This window comes from Vulpes lagopus, unplaced genomic scaffold (assembly GCF_018345385.1).
Source record: "Vulpes lagopus strain Blue_001 unplaced genomic scaffold, ASM1834538v1 ctg186, whole genome shotgun sequence".
In the NCBI taxonomy this organism is placed as follows: domain Eukaryota; kingdom Metazoa; phylum Chordata; class Mammalia; order Carnivora; family Canidae; genus Vulpes; species Vulpes lagopus.
The window spans coordinates 91,902-113,342 of NW_024570648.1; the positions used below are offsets into that span (position 1 = coordinate 91,902).

General features: G+C 37.1%; 1 pseudogene; it reads right to left on the bottom strand.

Moving 5' to 3' along the window:
- Nucleotides 1-5,530: 5,530 nt before the first annotated feature.
- Nucleotides 5,531-7,337, bottom strand: LOC121483852 (annotated as a pseudogene).
- Nucleotides 7,338-21,441: the final 14,104 nt, after the last annotated feature.

The window sequence follows — 21,441 nt, forward strand, 5'->3', positions numbered from 1 at the left end:
CATAATTTTCTCTGCTTGACTTCATCTTTCATTAGCTCAAGGTAAGACTAATCTGTGCTACACAGTTGGGAAGGTGAGAGAGGAAATGTTACTGTTGAGTTTGAGAGTAAACTTCTAAATTGTAGCAAGTCAGCCTTAAATGGGAAAGTGAGGTCCTTCCAGAAACCAAAGGAGATCAGAGAAGCTTTTGAATCTGGTTTCTCATTTTGTTTTGTTTTGTTTTAATGAACCTTTAGCAGGAAATTTTATCAACATAGTACCACATGAAGATAGTTACTAAAAAATAGAACTTCAAGAAATTATTCCAGATACAGTCACATAACTGAGTCATTCTGGAGCTTTCGACCTCAGTATAGGTGTTCTATCCCTGTGGGGCTACCTCTGACCATCATTGGTATGTGTTTTGTACCCTTCATTGTGGATGGTTGAGAAAGTAAAGTAAACAAGTGGAATTTGAAGTTCACTGTCCTCTGTTGTGTATGTGTGTGCATGTCATTCACATACAGAATTATCCAAATATGTTTATTATAGGAAATATGATCACCCTCCACCATGGGGTGGTTTATACTAAGAATAGTAGGCTATAGAATAAAAATTAAGAACATCAATATTTGTTAAAGAACTGTTCACACAGAAGTGAGAGGAAGCACATTTAAAAGTTGTAGGTGTGACCACAATAACATGGAGACAAACTCAGAGGAGAAAGGGAAGAGTAAAGAGTGTAAAACCTACCAAAAAAGACTACCCTAAGGTAAATACTAAGATGTTGCACTGATGGTAGCATTTCAGATATCCGAGTGTCTTAAGCTATTTCTGTGACATTTATGGAGAAGGAATTTGAATAATAAATGGCTGTGGAGAAAAGTTGTTGAACACTAGCCATAGGAAAGTGGAAATCCCTATATATATATATATATATATATATATATATATATATATATATATCCTTTACAATTGTCTTATAAACATTAACAGAAAACTAAACAAGTAGAAAATATTTCATCTACCTAATTTTAAAAATTATCTCAGCCGGAAAAATGTAAAAAAATGGCTATCTATATAAAAGATAGTTCCTAACTGTTTTGCAATTTATGACAACATTTCATTATGACAACTGTGAGAGCAATAATGCAATGCTATCTGAGCCATTTTCCAGATTTGGGACCTGGGTGACTGACTGTACAACCTATGGAAGACATTTCTCTTTTCTAGATCTTAGTTTATGAATCTAGTCAATTTTGACTAAAGCTCTAGACTTTACACATTTTTAATTTACTCACATGTCCACAAATAATTTCTATTCACACGCAGTGTAGGAAAAATAAACCACCTGTGTTTCCAACACTGTTGTCCCACGTAAAAGCTGTGTAACTTTGGACAATTGACATATGCTCTCAGTGTCTCAGTTTCCTTGTTAGTAAGTCAAAGTAATAATAATAGTCACTCTGTAATGTAATGAGGACAAATAAGATATTATATACAAAAACTTTCACAGAGTGTCTGGTAAAAGTGATTGCTTAGTAAATGCTATCTATTATTATAATTGCTTGTAATTCTAAAATGGCATATGTTACATTTGTGTAAATGTATGTCTATATGAGTTTATATGTGATAGGCATATAGTGTATAAAGAGAGATAAATATATCTATAGTCCTTTTTTAGAGTGTAGGAGCATATATTTCTTTTAAGATATTTAACAACTTTGAACTTTATAAAATCATTTCCACAAAATCCATATGCGTAGATATGAAACTTCAAACATAGAATTTCTAGCTCTCAAGGATTCCCACAAGAGAGGGAAAATATTCTTTTCATGACTGGAAAAATAGAAGCACTTTGAGACAAACATGTGCTTCAGACTATAATCCACTTTCCTTTCCTACCATGGCACTGACAGCATTATGAACCAGAAAATTGTTTGAGCAGCCACAGATAAGGAATTACAAATCTGGAGGTTCAAGAGTTGTATACAGCAGATGTAAGGTTAATTTGCATGGTTTAGTTCCCTCCCAGATTTTTTCAATATATTTCAATGGCTTAAAACTCTGAAAAACTGATAGAAAATAAAAAAGTTTCTATAGGCTCTCTGATTTCTTGCTGACTCAGCTGTCTGAAGGCAAAGCCAATTACTATGGCTTGCATTTTCTTGTGCAGAAACCAGAACATACTCATAGTTAAATAGAGTCATTAAATATTTAGGGGAGGGAAAAAAGTTTTATGAATTGAGATGATGACAGCAAAAAACTATGTATGGGTATTCTCCTCTTAAACAACAAGAAAACACTTTTCTGAGAGTAACTTGAAAATCTCAAGCATGAAATATGATTTGATTTAATATCCATTTAGTGATTTTTTAATTATTTTATTTTATTTTATCTTATGTTAATTTTTTTAATATTTGTATTTATTTATGATAGTCACAGAGAGAGAGAGAGAGGCAGAGACACAGGCAGAGGGAGAAGCAGGCTCCATGCACCGGGAGCCTGATGTGGGATTCGATCCCGGGTCTCCAGGATCACGCCCTGGGCCAAAGGCAGGCACCAAACCACTGCGCCACGAGGGATCCCCATTTAATGATTTTTTTAAATGTTGATTTTTTGGTTGGCATGTAAGAAGAAATATCCTCTGATATAAAGCTAAATTTTATCCTTGGGGTAATAAAAAAACCAATATGGTCTTCTGAACAAAGAACTAGCTGAAGAATTGGGATTCTATTTTTGGCCTCACCAGTGACTTACTTGCTCAGTGACCTCTGACATATCCCTTAAATGGCTTTGTGCCTCAAGGTTCCCAGCTGTAATATAGAGATTATAATGCCTGCACCTACTTCATGGGACTGTAGAACTATTTCAATTGAGTTTGTTTAAAACCCCAAAGGTTTTTGAAACTATCAGAAATAACAGTTAATTCAAACAAGGTTGTATTTTATTAATTTCTTTTTACTGTTTGATTTGGCTTTCTTGTAGTCTTATATAATCCTTTTCGTACTAAAATAAGTCACTAGGATGAAATTAATAGGTAAAGATTTTCATGGGATATTAAGGAACAATTTTAACAGTGAAGGGAAATTAAGAATATACTTCTGAGATCCACTGATATAATTTCTACTTCTTGGCATATTTAACTCATGATTCAAAAGAGAATTGTAATATGATCATGTAACTTAGAACTTCTCACTAAATCTATAATTGGCAATTTTCTTTTTTTTAATATTTTATTTATTTATTCATGAGAGACACACACAGAGAGAGAGAGAGAGAGAGGCAGAGACACAGGCAGAGGGAGAAGCAGGCTCCCTGCAGGGAGCCCAAGGTGGGACTCGATCCCGGGACTCCGGGATCCCGCCCTGGGCCAAAGGCAGGCGCTAAACCGCTGAGCCACCCAGGGATCCCCTCAATCAAGATTTTCGCATGTCTCTATAAATGCACTGATAATGCATCTTCATCTCTCCAAATCCAGAAGACCTATTAAAGCCCTGTTCAAATGCCATGTCCTTCTAGATTCCTTCCCTCTTTGTAACACTATGTGTCATCCAATAAGGAGTTCTGAATAGTAGGAGGACTTGAGTAAGAGAGATAGCTCATTTTTTATATTCCTGACGTTTCATGATTTCTTACAATTATAAATACATTTGCATACAAATATATATGTATACATTTATTATTTATTCAAAATTATCCTTGAAAAGAACTTTGAAAAGTTCTTCTCGAACTCCAAACTAGAACTCACTACTCCGACCACAGAAATATCTTATTTGCTCTGTTCTCACAACACTTCTCAGAGTCTTAGACTTTTGCATTTTTACGAAACCTTAGAATCAAGGTACGGTCGACGTTTCTCACGTGTAAGTGAAATAGTCTCAACTTAATAATCCTTCTTCCTGCCATATCCCTTAGTCTATTTGGTGTCATACTTTGGTTTTTATTCTTTGTTTTGTTTTTACATATTTAAGCTTTTTATCATTGATTTAGCTTCTTTCGGTCTCCAATATCATGCTGAAGTGCTGTCTAGTGTTCCTATGTGCAAAAGTGTACAATGTGTCTTACCAAGAGAATACATGTGGTAAGCTGCATTCAGACAAGAGTGATAGTGCTATTTGCCATTAATTCAATGTTAATCAGTCAACAATATATATTAAAGAAAGTATTTTTAAACAGAAACATAAAACAAACTTATATATTGATCAGTTCATAAAGATGTTGTGATCAGTTCTCAGGAATATATCCCTGCATTATCCTTAGGAAAAGTGGTTCTGTATTTGCTATTTTGGCATGTGTTCACTTTATAGAACATAACTATCCACCAATAATAAGAAATGGCTGTACCTCACTTGTTTGTGTACAAACACTGCCTTCAGCAATATTTTAAAATCTCCCTTCTAACTCCACAGTAGTGCCTGTCTTGTGCACATTTCCAATTTTATGGTCATTTCAATTATAAACAAAAATTTGGCCAAGTTTAAAGCTTCAGTTTCATATTCATTTTAATGCTTGCCTCCTTCTTTCCCACAAAACTAGCCAGATAGCTATCCCAAGAATGAAACTGAGGCATACATCTTTTACTTTTTGCTATCTTGATATTCTGAGCCCCCTTCCGTGCCAAAATGGAACAGGACATGTAGTTACTCATATGAATATTGCTGTAGTTTTCTTTTCTTTACCCTGCTGCTCTTGTTAAGACTAACTGGTCATTGATACTGTTTCTGTGCAGCATCCAGATGCTGGCTCTCTTTTCACATCCAATATTGCATCCTGCACTCTGCATGTGATTATATCATTGTATTCCAAAACAAATAGCCACATGTCTTTCTTCCTCAAATCATGTCATTCTTTAGATCTGGTATATGTGATATTCTATTATTTCTTCTTTTAATAGCTACCGTAGTAATCATTAATGCTATTGTAGATTTTTGCTTTCCCTCTTTTTGAGAAAATGATAGTATTATTCTTTGCCACTCCACACATTATATGAAGTCATGTGCTTCTTAGAGTAGAAACCTCTAAGAAATAGGACATAATTTGCAATGTCCCCTTTCACTACCACAGCAATCTACATCACTGCAGACAGTAGAATCGTCACCAAATTATATTCTTGAGGGAGTATAATGTTGAGACAAACCTCCCAGTTCATAGTATCAAAAGTAAAGTGGTGCCTTAAAAAATAAAGTATGTGGCATTGGCTTATAAATTCTCCAGATTGTAAAAGACAACTTTAATCAGAAGTTAAAGACTGCATTGGTGAAATATTTGATAAAATTGTTTTTTGAAATAATTTACAAGGAAGACTGGATAACTAAGAAATGTTTAGATCTAAAGATTGGCATTGGTAGTATGTTTCAGTTTGGGGTGATTTCTTTAAGAAATGTATTTTGAAAAAAGAGGCAAACTGAAAAAAAGTGGCCAGTTTGCAAGTAGGAATAAAAAATAAAATAGAGATTTCAGAAACTCAGTGATTTCAAATGTTGAATTTTTTTTTTTTTTTTTTTTTTTTTTTTACTGCAACACTTTATTTTCCTCACACAATGACGCGTTGCTGGGGCCTAATGTTCTCACATGACAGTAGAAAACCAAAATATGTTGTCATCTCTTAAAGAATTGAGAATTGTGTACAAAAAACCTTACATAAATTAAAAGGATGAATAAAATTACAGTTGTAAATGCAAACCGTTTTCCAACTCAAGGCAATTAACCACCCACGGTGTTCTGGCAGGAAAACATCGGGTAAGACAGGAAAGTGGGTACTAAGGCTTGGACCTTCCCAACCCTGTTAGACCGGCAAGACAGAAATGACAACTGGTTCAGACTCTTGCCAGCCTCTAGAGAAATCCTGGAATAGGCGGCTCTTATGCGTGAATACCCTGCACAGATCAAGAACCCGATGGTCTTGTGGATTCTCCAAATCAGTTCATTTCTCTCCCATAAACATGTTCTCAACCTCAGCCGTGAAGTGACCGAGCCGCATGTGCTAAGGGTTTAAATCAAAGATATGTACAGGGTATTAAACATATACCAAGGGAACAGTTAACTTGGATACAAGGTCAAGATCAGCAACAAGTTCTACAATCCAGTGCTGATATCAGATACAAGCTTCAAGGACAAATTTCTTTTCAAAGGTTTATTCCAGTTTCATGAGGCTAGCATGAGGTGTATACATTTGCCAGGGCAAATTTATACTTCGGAATTCACTCATGCAGCAAATGCTACGCATCTGCTCTCAGTCCATTTAGAAGCATTTGCGGTGGACGATGGAGGGGCCCGACTCATCGTACTCCTGCTTGCTGATCCACATCTGCTGGAAGGTGGACAGTGAGCCTCCGATCCACACAGAGTACTTGCGTTCAGGAGGAGCAATGATCTTGATCTTCATCATGCTGGGGGCCAGGGCTGTGATCTCCTTCTGCATCCTGTCAGCGATGCTGGGGTACATGGTGGTCCCGCCAGACAGCACCGTGTTGGCGTAAAGGTCCTTCCGGATGTCCACATCACACTTCATGATGGAGTTGAAGGTGGTCTCGTGGATGCCGCAGGACTCCATACCCAGGAAGGAAGGGTGGAAGAGCGCCTCTGGACAGCGGAACCGCTCATTGCCGATGGTGATCACCTGCCCGTTGGGCAGCTCGTAGCTCTTCTCCAGGGAGGACGAGGACGTGGCTGTGGCCATCTCCTGCTTGAAGTCCAGGGCGACGTAGCAGAGCTTCTCCTTGATGTCATGCACTATCTCCCGCTCTGCAGTGGTGGTGAAGCTGTAGCCACGCTCCGTGAGGATCTTCATGAGGTAGTCGGTCAGGTCCCGGCCAGCCAGGTCCAGACGCAGGATGGCGTGGGGCAAGGCGTACCCCTAGTAGATGGGCACAGTGTGGGTGACGCCATCCCCAGAGTCCATGACAATACCAGTGGTGCGGCCAGAGGCGTACAGGGACAGCACGGCCTGGATGGCCACGTACATGGCTGGGGTGTTGAATGTCTCAAACATGATCTGAGTCATCTTCTCACCGTTGGCCTTGGGGTTCAGGGGGCCTCGGTCAGCAGCACGGGGTGCTCCTCGGGGGCCACGCGCAGCTCGTTGTAGAAGGTGTGGTGCCAGATCTTCTCCATGTCGTCCCAGTAGGTGACGATGCCGTGCTCAATGGGGTACTTGAGGGTCAGGATGCCCCGCTTGCTCTGGGCCTCGTCGCCCACGTAGGAGTCCTTCTGGCCCATGCCCACCATCACGCCCTGGTGCCGGGGTTGCCCGACGATGGACGGGAACACGGCTCGGGGGGCGTCATCCCCGGCGAAGCCCGCCTTGCACATGCCGGAGCCATTGTCGATGACGAGCGCAGGATCTCCTCTTCCATGGCAATCGGCGGAGGCGGTGGTCGTGGACGTGGAAGTCGAGCGGCGGGAGGACGCGGAGCGTGGGCCGGCTGCGGCAAGTGAGCAAATGTTGAAAAAATTTACCGAATTAAGACCCCAATACAAAGAGATAACATTGAGAAAACATTTTGACTCAGAAAGGCAGATCAGTGTTCAGCCTTGGTAATTTTGGTCTAGCAACGACGATGTGATTTAGCTGAATGTGAAGTTCGTAAAAGATACACATGATTGGCTCCTCCAAGTCAATAAGAGCTGGCTCTAGTATCCCCCCTGTCTCTCATCTTCCAATAAGCGATCTTTGGCTTTCTCTCATAGTCATAGAAGGAGTTCCAGAAAATAGGCAGAGGTATTCAATAACACTTGAGGCCTAAATGCATAACTGATCCACTGTGATTTCCCTTATATTTTATTGCGCAGAGCACATCACAAGGATGTGAAAAATCATGAATGTGGAAAATGATTCCAAATCATAAATGTGGAAAGTGATTCCAAACCATGATATGAGTTTCCATAAAGTCCTATTACAATGCATACACATTTGCTAAATCTAATAAATGTTACTTAAGGCTACTAATAGGAGAGAGAATTAAGAAAGAAATATTAAATGGTAATAGTTCTAGTTTTTATTTTTTGTGATATTTCAATTACAACAATATATATTCCATCTAAGCTGTGAAAGATGAAGAAATTTACAAAATTTCATTTTACCCATTAATCATCTGCCAACCATTAAAATTAGTCTCGTAAAAGTTGTTACATTTTTATTTTTAAAGACTGTTTTTAGATAGATTTGCTTTGGTAACAAATAGCCCCCAAACTTCAGTGGCATAAAACATTACTTTTAGTAATTTTAAGTACATTTACTTTTAATCAGGAGCTGTATGTGTGTATGCTTTATATGCCTTTCCATTATGGACTGTGATTAAAAGAACAATCTCTGCTTGGGACATCTCTGTTGGCAAAAAGACAAAGCAAGATAGCTGGTAGAAACTTAGAGTTATCTTTTCTACTCAAGTGTGTTAAGTCATATCTGCTCCCAATTAAATTGACAGCTTGTTATTGAAAATAGTAACAGTGACAATAATAATACAGTAAAAAATGAACTTATTTCCTTAAACTAAAATATTATGGTGAATTTATATCAGATAGTCATAATAAGTAAGTATTTTAGGGAAGAGTAAGAGTGATAAGCTTATAGCAGACAATGGCTCATAGAAATCCTGAAATATTTCTGGAAAACATAAGGGAGGGAATCAATATTGGGGTAGGCCATATTTTCCTCCTTAGAAATAGCTCTCAGATCTTTTCTTCTTTATCCTTGTCTCCACTCTCTGGAAAGTCCTTCTTTTTGTACAGTAACCCTAGACGCATCTTAAAAGGGCAACAGAAAGCAAGGACCCCGAGTTTACATCCACATAAACCTAAAACTCTTCATACATTTTTCAAACACCATGACACTATATAATCTCACATTACCTAAACTTCATCACTAGGAAATAAGGATTCCATTAATTTGCTATTCTAATTTGTGAAAGAAACATATTCCAATACGTCTACAACTGAAGTTCCAAATTCAGCTGCAACCTTATGCATCTAAAGACTAAGGGGAGTTTTATTAGTTTCTTAGGGCCACTGTAACAAACTACTAAAAATTGGGTAGCTTAAAACAACAAAAATTTATTTTCTCATAATTCAGAAGATTGGAAGTTCAAATTAAAGTGTTGACAAGATTGGTGGTGACTGGAGGTTCTCTCCTTGTTCCTGGTGGTTGCTGGCCATTCTTGAAATTACTTGACTTGTAGATAGATCACTCCACTCTCTGCCTTTGTCTTTACATGGTGCTCTCCTTTTGGATTTGTTTCTAAATCTCTTTCTTCTTATGAGAACACCAGTCATATTGGATTTAAGCTCCACCTTAATCCACTATGTTTTCATCTTAACTTGATTGTATCTACAAAGACACCACTTTCAAATAAAGTCACCTGCATGGGTTCTGAGTGGATATATATTTTGGGAGATTACTATTCAAGCCAGTATAGGAGGCTCAACCAAATCTATTCAGGATAAACTCAAAGACCCACATCAAGACCCATTTTAATCAAACTGCCAAAAGCCAAAACCAGAGAATCTTGTAGGTAACAAAAGAGAAATGACTTATCATATATAAGGGATCTTCACTAAAATTATAAGCAGATTTCTCACCAGAAATTTTGGAGGCCATAAGAAAGTGAGCTGATATATTCCAAGTTCTAAAAGAAGAAAAAGTATAAACCAAGAATAATATATCCAGCAAAATTGTACTTCAAAAATGTCATAAATTAAGATTTTTGTCTTATAAAAATCTGAGGGAATTTGTTACCACTACACATGCTCTGCAAGAAATACTAGAGTCTTGAATGTCAAAAGGAAAATATAATAGATGGTAACTGAAAGATGTATGAAGAAACAAGGATTTCAGTAAACATAAATATATAAGCAATTACAAAAGCTATTATTACTGTAACAATAGTTGGTAACTTTACTTTCTGTTTTTTATATGATTAAGAAATGAAAACTTTTTAAAATACAATTATTAGTCTAAAAGTATCATTGGAAGTTTGGTTTGTAATTCCACATTTTGTTTTCTACATAATTTAAAAAAACTGGTGAATTAAAAAAAATATCAACTTACGGTTTTGGATATACAGCATATAAAGATGTAATTTTGTGACATCAGCACCTGAAAGGAATAGGGATAGAGCTATAAAGGAGCAGAGCTTTCATATAGTATTGACAAATTCAAATTAGCATATTATTATAGTTTCAGGTATAATTTTAAATATAATCCTCATAGTATTCACAAATAAAATAGCTTTAGAATACACACAAAAGGGGGTTAGACAGGACTTTAAATGTTTCACTAAAAGAATCAACTAAACATGAAAGAATATGGTAATGCAAGAAATGAGGGACAAAAAAGCTATAAGACATATTTGATGTAAATCAAATAGCAAAATGACAGAAGTCTTTATCAGTAATTACATTAAATATAAATTGATTAAATTCTCCAATCCAAACATAGAGAATGGCTGAATGGGTTAAAACATGGTTAAACTATTTGCTGTCTATAAGAGACTCACTTTAGATCCAAGACACGAATGTGTGGAAAGTGAAAAGATGGAAAAAACCCTTGCAAATAGTAACCAAAAGAGGAGAGGGTGGCTATAGTAACACTAGAAAAAATAAACTTTAAATGAAAAAAAGGTAATAAAAGTTAAGGGACATTATATATTAATGTTCATACGGCATGATACAAAATTATAAACATTTATATACCTAATATCAATCAAAATATATAAAGCAAGGTTGTCTTCCCTTGGTAATCTAATCTTTCTTCTTGGAAGAAACCTTAAAGAAATAGTTTTGCAATAATAGTTTGATGCTTTAATACTTCACTCTCAATAATGATTAGAAAAATCAGAAGAGATTTCTCTGGAGAGGGAAGAAGGAAATAGAGGACTTGAACCACACAACTAAACCAGTTACATCTAACAAACATATATATAGAGTTCTCTACCCAACAACAATCATTCTTTTCAAGTGTACATGGGATATTTTCCAGGAAATTGGAACCCTTGTGCACTGTTGATCAGAATGCAAATTTGCACAGCCCTTGTAGATAAACAGGGAGGTGTGTGTGTGTGTGTGTATGTGTGTGTGTTTTAAGATTTTATTTATTTATTCATGACAGACACAGAGAGAGAGAGAGTGAGAGAGAGAGGCAGAGACACAGGCAGAGGGAGACGCAGGCTCCATGCAGGGAGCCCGATGCAGGACTTGATCCCAGGACTCCGAGATCTTGCCCTGGACCGAAGGCAGGCACTAAACCACTGAGCCACCCAGGGATCCCCTCAAGATGGTCAATTTTAATATATCATGTATATTTTACCACAATTTTAAAAACTGGAAAAAATGATTATTTACTGTTAAAGCAAAAATAATAACAATGTGGTGTGGAGTTTCTAACATATGGGGAAATAAATGTATGACAACAATAACAAATGGCCATGAGGATAGAAATGGAAGTATACTATTATAAGGTTCTCACACTTTACATGAAATGGTTTAATATTACTTGAAGTGTTGAAAAGTTAAACGTATATACCATCAACCTGCAATCACTAAAATAAGTATTTATAGTTAATTGGTGAACAAAAGTGATATGTGAATTCATAAAAATATCCAATTAATATAAATTAAAGAGAAGAAAAAGGCAACAAAGAACACATGGAAAAATGGAAACAAAAATAGTAAGATTTAAACCTTGAATGGTTAAACATAACACTATTGTATTATCTGAGACATATACCTGAGAGGAAAAAAAAAAAAAAGCAATACCTATACAAAGATTTATATGCAAATTATTTGTAGTTTTATTCATAAGATTCATAATATTATTATTCATAATATCTTAAAACTGAGGGGCACTTGGGTGGCTCAGTGGTTGAGCATCTGCCTTTGGGTGAGGTCATGATCCTGGGTTCTTGGGATCAAGTCCCACATCAGGGTCCCCCCAGGGAATCTGCTTCTCCCTCTGCTCATGTCTCTGCCTCTCTCTCTCTCTGTGTGTGTCTCCCATGAATAAATAAAATCTTAAAAAAAAATAAGACACATGCAAAAAAGCATATACTATAGGACCTAACTAAAGAAAATTTTAGGGATCCCTGGGTGGCGCAGCGGTTTGGTGCCTGCCTTTGGCCCAGGGCGCGATCCTGGAGATCCAGGATCGAATCCCACGTCGGGCTCCCAGTGCATGGAGCCTGCTTCTCTCTCTGCCTGTGTCTCTGCCTCTCTCTCTCTCTCTATGTCTATCATAAATAAATAAATAAATAAATAAATAAATAAATAAATAAATAAATAAATCTTTAAAAAAAAAAGAAAAGAAAATTTTAGAAAATTCAAACCAATAAAAGATGTCAGAAATAAAATCAGTTATTGCCTAGGAAAGGTTGGGGGTAGCTTGGTTGGGAACTGTGATTACCAAGGGAAGACACAAATTTTTGTAGGTTATGGAGATGGGTTCAATATCCTGATTGTATTAATTGTTTCACAGGTTGATATATTGTCACAACTTACCAAATTCTAACTATAAATTAGACTTTATTGTAGTTAATTACATCTCAAAAAATAAAACTAGCATAAAGGCTAAAACAGAGACATTAGCAATCCCATTTAAACAACAAATATAAAGATTAAAAAATTACCTTTTAATATAAGACATAGTTTACATATGTTTTCTCTAACTAGAATTCCTATATGCAAAATTCCAGAGAAGCTGTGTTAAATAAAAGACACTGTGTTAAGAAGTAATGTCTAAAAATTTGTCAGTCTGTACCATCTGTACCCATTGTATAAACAACTTTCTGTTAGATAACTTGAAGATTTATTATGGAAGCAGCAAATATAGTGCATGTTCACCAAAAATGTATCACATACTGTAGGAGAAGACACAGGCCATTGTATATCAACTAATTGGTCATGGAAAAACTATATATATTTAAAAAAAAAAACTTCAACACATTAAATCAATCATACTTTTGGAACAAGACACATTATTGGTTTCATTTTAAAATTTAGGAGATCCGTGGGTGTAAAATTCATAGAATAGTGTTTCTTGTGATTCCTTTTAAAAATGCAAATATCTCCTAGGCCTGCAAATTTCCTGAAATTCAACACCTTCTGCTCTGTTGAAATACACAGATATGTTCATCTTTAATTAATAGCTCACTACAAAAAAAAAAAAAATAAAAAAAAAATTAAAAAAAAATAGCTCACTACAGACTGAAATTTAGTACCCTTCAATTATTATGGTTTGATTTAGAGAAACAATATTTCATTTATTTTTTTATAGTCAAACTTATGGGCACCTGGGTGGATTAGTCAGTTAAGCGACCTACTCTTGATCTCAGTTTAGGTTTTGATCTCAGGGTTGTGAGTTCCAGCCCTGTGTTGGGCTCCATGCTGGGTGTGGAGCCTACTTAATAAGAAATAAAATAAAACAAAAATCAATCAATCAATAAACAGTCAAATGTATTCTATTAGTGGTAAATGTTATTAAAACTACCTCTCAGAATGCATGGGTTGGAAAGATAATGGAAATGTTTCCCAGTTTGGGAATTACCTCCTTGTCATACGTCAAAAAGTTATGAGAATTAATTATTAATATTAATATTAATCAATTAAAATGTACTTCCATCACTTTGTTCATATCTGCCTAAGTCCCTATATTGCAGATACCTTATGTAGTCTTAATCTATATCTATACCTGTATGTAACCAAGTGTGCTGAAAATCTGAGACAAAAGAATAGCTTAAAATAGATGAGCATATTTTAGTCTACATGAAATTTATTATTAATTGAGATGATAGGTCTTAATTGATTTTAGTTATGTGTGTATGGAGGAGAGTGCAGGTAAAGGAAACATTAATTGTATCTTTGCCTCAAATTCTGACTCAATAGAAACTTGAATTTTTCATTTTAAATGTTAATTGTTTAACTATGTTAAGTTTATTCTTATCTGAGAAACTTAGGAATCACAGAGACACAAAGATAGTAGAGATCACATTCTAAATAGAGTGTGGATATAACATCTTTTCCTTGTGCTAGTTTGTACAGCTCATTTCCATGCCCTGTTACTCACTAATGCTATTATAGTTAAATTGGAATCTTTCTAGTGACAATCACACTACATGAAATGTTTCCTTCTAATTATGATATTAGAAGAAGATATGTTGTGAAAACTGTTAGCTTGACTAGATAAAACTTGTAAAATGTATGTTATTCTTGCACTTAGCTACATATTTTTGAAAAAAAAAGTATATATAGTGTTCCTTGGCATTGGATAAAAATCTAGATTTTATTTTTTCACCAAAACAGATTAAATCATACCTGAAATATATAAATTATTTTCCTGAATATTCCATCCCTGGCCTCTTTTTTTTTGTTGTTGTTTTTTTGCCTTAGGACAGGAAAATACCTTCTTCATAAATAAGAAGGTGGTTTTAAAATAGTACCTCCTTTCATCTGATTGAAACAAACATTTTTTCTGACCTCCAGTTTGCATTTTGACTTTGTACTGGAGAAACATTATTCAGGCTTTCAGGAGAGCACTACTCGTGAACTTAGAAAATATCTTGCCAAGTGGGCAAAACACAACTAGCTCTTCATTCTTCTGGAATGATTTTCAAGTATTAGAGGTCAATCAACAAATTGCAATGCAGAGTGGTCTTTTAGTCATCATTAATTTTCTGGTATTTCTAGAGAATTTCTCCCTCTATTGTTTACTTCATTTAGCAATCCTCCATAGATTTTTGCATTATTAATATTACTGTATTCTCTCATCTATATACAGTACAAAGACAATAAGCAAACAAACACACTGGGAAAAAGTGGGTAACACAAAGGTGTTTGGAGGGAAAGCACATGTTTTTCCAGCTACTAAAAACCTGATATTACATGAAAAATTAAGTTAATAATTGGTATATATTTGATAAAAAGAAGTGACTTTTAAAAACATTGTCGTTACCATTTCTGGTCATAGCATATTCTAGTTGTGTTATCCCAGCAGTGCTCCCGAAGGAAAGATTTAAGTGCAAGTAGTTTATTTGGGAAGTTATTTCAGGAAGCATTGCAGGGGTTGGGGGTGGGCAGAAAATGAGATAGGGAAGGGAAGGAAGTAAATAGAGCATGCAGATATGAGCAGGTCATTGCTATAGGCAACTGGAGCTCAAATCCAACAGTAACTTCTGAAATATGGTGTACAACACAAGTTAGGAAATTATAGCCTTCAGGTAAAACCTGCTACATCACCTATTTTGGTACCCCCTGCAGTCAGGGGCACCATTCCAGCAGTCTGGCACTGTGAGCCACAGAAACCAAGTTTAGATGCCCTCCCTATGCTCCCAGCACCTGTCACCCTGGCCAATGGCTGCACCATAGTCCTGCATGGGGTCTGTGCCAGTGGCCACCTTCACATTTGGCACTTCTCCATGTTGACAACTTTTGGACACCTAGCTTTGGAATCTCAGGCTGAGTATCAGGAGCTCTGAATGTCACCTCATCTCTGTCCAACTGCCCAAATTGGGTTTGGAAAACTCTTTAGGAGAAGAGAAGGAAATGCAGGGATTCCTTGGATAGAGAATGAAACTGATGAGGAGATAGCCAGCATTTCCCACTACCAGGTACCCCTCTTGACCAGTTCTTTTTCCGGAGAATTTTTCCACTTGAGCCAAAACAGGCCCACCATCTGGGATGGCTCATCCCAGGAAAATGAGGCAGGACAAGTGTTTTCTATCTTGTTATATAAGTATCTACATAATATACTCAACCTTGCCTCTTGGCAGAAAATGCTAAAAATAATCATCACCTGGCCTATGATGGGCTGAATAATATCCTCCCCAAAGATGCATATGTCCTAATCCCCAGAAATTATGAATATGTTACCTTACCTGGCAAAAGGGGCCTTATAGATGTAACTAATTTAAGGATCTTGAGATTATCCTGATTATCCTGTGTACCCAATGTAATTACAAGGGTCCTTATAAGAGAGATGCAGGAAAGTCAAATAAAAGATGGCAATGTAACAAAAGAAATTGTCAGTGAAGGAAATATAATGTCACTGCACTTTTTAAAAATTAAATTCAATTTATTTAACAGATGGTGTATTATTCGTTTCAGAGGTAGAATTTAGTGATTCATCAATTGCTTATAACATCTTGTGCTCATTGCATCACATGCCCTCCTTAATGCCCATCACCTAGTTACCCCATTCCCCATATACCTCTCCTTCTGTATCTCTCAGTTTATTTCCTATAGTTAGGCATCTCATAGTTTGCCTTCCTCTCTGCTTTTATCTTATTTTATTTTTCCTTCCCTTTCCCTATGTTCATCTCTTTTGTTTCTTAAATTCCACATGAGTGAAATCATATGGTATTTGAAAATAGAGAAGGGGACCACATTTCAAGAAAAAACGTATAGCCTCTAAGACTAACAAAGCCAAGGAAACAGATTCTCTTGTAGAGCCTCCAGAAGGAACTAGTCCTACTAACACCTTGACTTTAGCCCAGTGAGACTGATGTTGAGCTTCTGACCTCTAGAACCATAAGATAATAAAATTTAATTGTTTTAAACCACTTTAGTTTGTGATAAATTGGCGAGGCAACATAAGAAACTAATACATGACCCTTTACAGGAAAAACTGTTTTCTTATTCCTGGTGTAAAATAACTCTTCTTAAATTTTAACAGATATAAGTACTACCTAAAAATCCAGTTAAAGCAGATTTTGAAGCTTGTCCCCAAAGATTCTGACATAGTAGGGCTTGGTTGGAGCCCTAGAATTTCCAACAGCCTCCTAGCTGATGCTGATGGTATACAGACCTAAGATAACTGGATTAGAGTTATATGTATATGTTTTCCCACCCATGGCAGAGAAGATGCCAAAATTGTTTCCTACCATTGTCTGTCAATGGATGAGGGCTGCTCCTTGGGCATCTTGCCTGGCTTTTTCAGTTTGCTTTTGAGCTAAATACTTGTGGGAAAGTCATCAGGCGAAGAGTTGCGGAAGTTTGCATTAGCAAGACTTCTGAATGCCTGGCATGTTTTGTGCCAAGATAATATGGAATGGGACACCTGTAACATCTGCCACACACCTTACAACTGTCTTTTATCAATTCAATTATATACAAATGGTATAGAATAGAAAAAATTTTCCCCATCTGAAGTATGATGCTTTATCAAATATTTTTGTTAATCCATGCATTTGGGGATGACAAAGTTTACCATCCTATTTCATAACTTTATTAACTAGTCTTCATACAACCAGTGGCATAGTTTTTCCAATACAATTCTGTTGTTTAATAGTTATTTTCCCAGATGATTTGAAAGGCCAATGTTATGCGGGGGGTGTTTCATGTTCCTTTTTTTATATATTGGTGGCCTAATGCTATAATTCTATACTGACTAAATTTGTTTTCCAGGAGCTATCTCTAATTAATTACTATTTTAAATGTATTATTATTGAAAAATACCATTACCTTCTCCCTCCCTCCCTCTTTCTCTATATAAAGACTAACCTATATTTTAAAAATGAAAGAATATCTTTAAGCTATTCTTACCATTAGAGCAGCTATGATGTTTTCAAAGAGGAAAAAGCTTATGTCAATGAAGAAAAACAAAAAGGAAGTACAAGCATTGGGCATCAAAGAACATGATGGACAGAGATTGAACCTTGCAGCTGTGTGAATAGGATAAACAATAACAAGCTTTAGTGATAGCAGGACTAAACAGGATTCACTAAGGAAAAATAAAATCTGAACATTGTATGTCAGCAATACACAAAGCCTCAGAACAGATTATCCAAGATGTAACAAAGATGAAATTAGCATTATTGTCTCCAGAGTTTACAAACAACATCATAAAACCAAGATAAGGCATTTTGGCATGCATATAAACAATCAATGCTAAGACACTCCTTTCTTAATTTGGAAATTGAGATTTAGTTTAAAAGCTATATGAATTAAGTAAAGACAATTCGTTATTCTAGTATACCACATAGAAAATCATGATGAACATATAGCATGTAAAATGAGAAAGGAATTAGTTTGTGAAAAAGTAAGACCTAAATCTAAAACTGTCTCTAGAATTAAAAAAAAAAAAAAAAAAAAAACAGGGATCCCTGGGTGGCGCAGCAGTTTGGCGCCTGCCTTTGGCCCTGGGGCGCGATCCTGAAGACCCTGGGATCGAATCCCATATCAGGCTCCCGGTGCATGGAGCCTGCTTCTCCCTCTGCCTATGTCTCTGCCTCTCTCTCTCTCTCTCTCTGTGACTATCATAAATAAAAAAAAAAAAAAGAAACTCATAGGGTAAAAAAAAAATAAAATAAAAAATAAAAAATAAAAAAAAAAACAATTTTTATCAGTAAGATAGCTATAATTATATATTTATATGATAAGTATCTTTAATTTGATGTATGTTTGAGATAGTTTTTAAAATTGTGTGCCAATATTAGAAATAAAGCCTTTTTGGTTTTCAAATTTAACTTTAAAGATCACATTCAGTTTTGTAGAACAATAAGGTATAGCATTATGAACAGTATAATATCAGTACATTCATTCTTATGATCGCTAATGTTAAGTTTATAAATGTAGTACTAAAAGTTAATATCCTGAAATCAGTTTTGTTTTGTTTTTCCATTTTGACAAATTTAAAATTATAAATCTATTGTATCATAGTCAAAAGAAGATAAGCAAAATCTAGTACAAATGTTGGAAAATATTTATATCCTCCAAATATGGTAGAAACATTTTTATTAGAAAAATATATACGTATGCTTATTTACATGATTCTTATAGATGATAAAACAGGACCCAAAACACAATTCCATTGTCCCATTAAATAGATTTAGCTTAAAACTACTGCACCCCCATGAGTATTAAAAACTTGATTAACTTAAATAATAAATATTATTTTGACAGTATATTCTTTTTTAAAAAGATTTTATTTATTTATTCATGAAAGACAGAGAAGCAGAGACATAGGGAGAGGGAGAAGCAGGCTCCATGCAGGACCCGATGGGGAACTTGATCCCATGACTCCAGGATCACGTCCTGAGCCGAAGGCAGACGTTCAACCATCATTGAACGAAGCTGAGCCACCCATGCGTCCTGACAGTATATTCTTAAAAAGTGATTTATTGAAACACAACTATAACGGGTTGAATACTGTCTCCCTAAAATCTATATAGACCCAGAACATCAGAATGTGACCTTATTTGGAAATAGGGTCTTTGCTAATTAAATTAAGGATCAAGATGAGTTTGTACCAAATTAAGGTGGGCTTTAAGTTCAATGACTTTTCTTACAAGAGACAGAGAAGGCAGAGGGAGAAGCAGGCTCCATGCACCGGGAGCCTGACGTGGGTTTCGATCCCGGGTCTGCAGGGTTAGGGTTAGGGTTAGGGTTAGGGTTAGGGTTAGGGTTAGGGTTAGGGTTAGGGGTTAGGGTTAGGGTTAGGGTTAGGGTTAGGGGTTAGGGTTAGGGTTAGGGTTAGGGTTAGGGGTTAGGGTTAGGGGTTAGGGTTAGGGGTTAGGGTTAGGGTTAGGGTTAGGGGTTAGGGTTAGGGTCAGGGTTCGGGTTAGGGTTAGGGTTAGGTTTAGGGTATGGGTTAGGGTTAAGGTTAGGGTTAGGGTTAGGTTTAGGGTAGCGTTAGGTTACGGGTTTGGGTTACGGTTAGGGTACGGGTTAGGGTACGGTTTAGGGTTAGTGTTAGGGTTAGGGTTAGGGTACGGGTTAGCAATAGGGTTAGGGTTAGGTTTAGGTTTAGTGTATGGGTTAGGGTTAGGGTTAGGGTACTCGTTAGGGTTAGGGTTAGGGTTAGGGTTAGGGTTAGGGGTTAGGGTTAGGGTTAGGGTTAGGGTTAGGGTTAGGGGTTAGGGTTAGGGTTAGGGTTAGGGTTAGCGTTAGGGTACTGTTAGGGTTAGGGGTAGGGTTAGGGTAGGGGTTAAGGTTAGGGTTAGGGTTAGCGTTAGGGTTAGGGTTAGGGTTAGGGTTAAGTTTAGGGTTAGGTTTAGGGTTAGGGTTACCTTTAGGGTACGGTTTAGGGTTACCTTTAGGGTACGGGTTAGGGTACGGGTTAGGGTTTGGGTTAGGGTTAGGGTTAGGGTATGGGTTAGCAAAAGGGATAGGGTTAGGTTTAGGTTTAGTGTATGGGTAAGAGTTAGGGGTAGGGTATGGGTAAGGGTTAGGGTCAGGGTAAGGGTCGTGTCAGGTTTAGGGTTAGGGTAAGGGTTAGGGTACCTATTAGGGTTAAGTTTAGGGTTGCGGGACTGGTTAGGGTTAGGGTTAGTGTACGGGTTAGGGTTAGAGTAAGGTTTAAGGGTAGGGTATGGATTAGGGTTAGGATATGGGTTAGGTTTAGGGTGAGTGTATCGGTTAGCATAGGGTTAAGGTTAGGGTTAGGTTACGGGTTAGGGTTAGGGCTGGGTACGGGTTAGGGTACGGGATAGGTTTAGGGTTAGAGTAAGGACAGTGTTTAGGGTTAGGTTTAGGGTTAGCGTTAGGGTTAGGGTACGGGTGAGGGTTAGGGTTAAGGTTCGGGGTAGGGTATGGGTTAGGGTTATTGTTAGGGTAAGGTTTAGGTTTAGGTTTGGGGTACTGTTTAGGGTTAGGGTTAGGGTTAGGGTACTGGTTCGGGTAGGGTTAGGGTTACAGAACGTGTTAGGGTTAGGGTTAGGGTACGGGATAGGGGTAGGTTAAGGTCACTGGTTGGGGTTAGGGTTAGGGTTAGTGTTAGTGTACGAGTTAGGGTTAGTGTTAGGGTATGGGTATGGGTTAGGGTTAGGGTTAGGTTACGGGTTAGGGTTAATGTTAGGGTTAGGGTACTGGTTATGGTAGGGTTAGGGTTCGGGTTAGTGTTAGGGTTAGGGTTATGGTTAGTGTACGGTTTAGGGTTAGGGTTAGGATACGGGTTAGTGTTAGGGTTAGGGTTAAGGTTAGGTTTAGGGTACGGTTTTGGGTTAGGGTTAGGGTTAGTGTTCTGGTTGGGTTTAGGGTTAGGGTACGGGAACGCGTTAGGGTTAGGGTTATGGTACGGGTTAGGGTTAGCGCTAGGGTTAGGGTTAGGGTACTGATTAGGGTTAGGGTTAGGGTAGGGGTTAGGGTTAGAGTTAGGGTTAGGTTTAGGGTACTGGTTAGTGTTAAAGTTAGGGTTAGGGTTACTGTTAGGGTTAGCGTTAGGGTACGGGTTAGAGTTACGCTTAGGATACGGGTTAGGGTATGGGTTAGGGTTAGTGTTAGGTTTAGGGTTAGGGTACGGGTTAGCAATAGGGTGAGGGTTAGGTTTAGGTTTAGTGGACGGGTTAGGGCTGGGTACGGGTTAGGATACGGGTGAGGGGAATTGTTAGGGTTAGTGTACGGGTTAGTGATAGGGTTAGGGTAAGGTTACGGGTTAGGGTTATGGTTCGGGTTAGGGTTAGGGTAAGGTTTATGGTTAGGGTTAGGGTTAGGGTACTGATTAGGGTTAGGATTAGGGTACGGGTTAGGGTTAGTGTA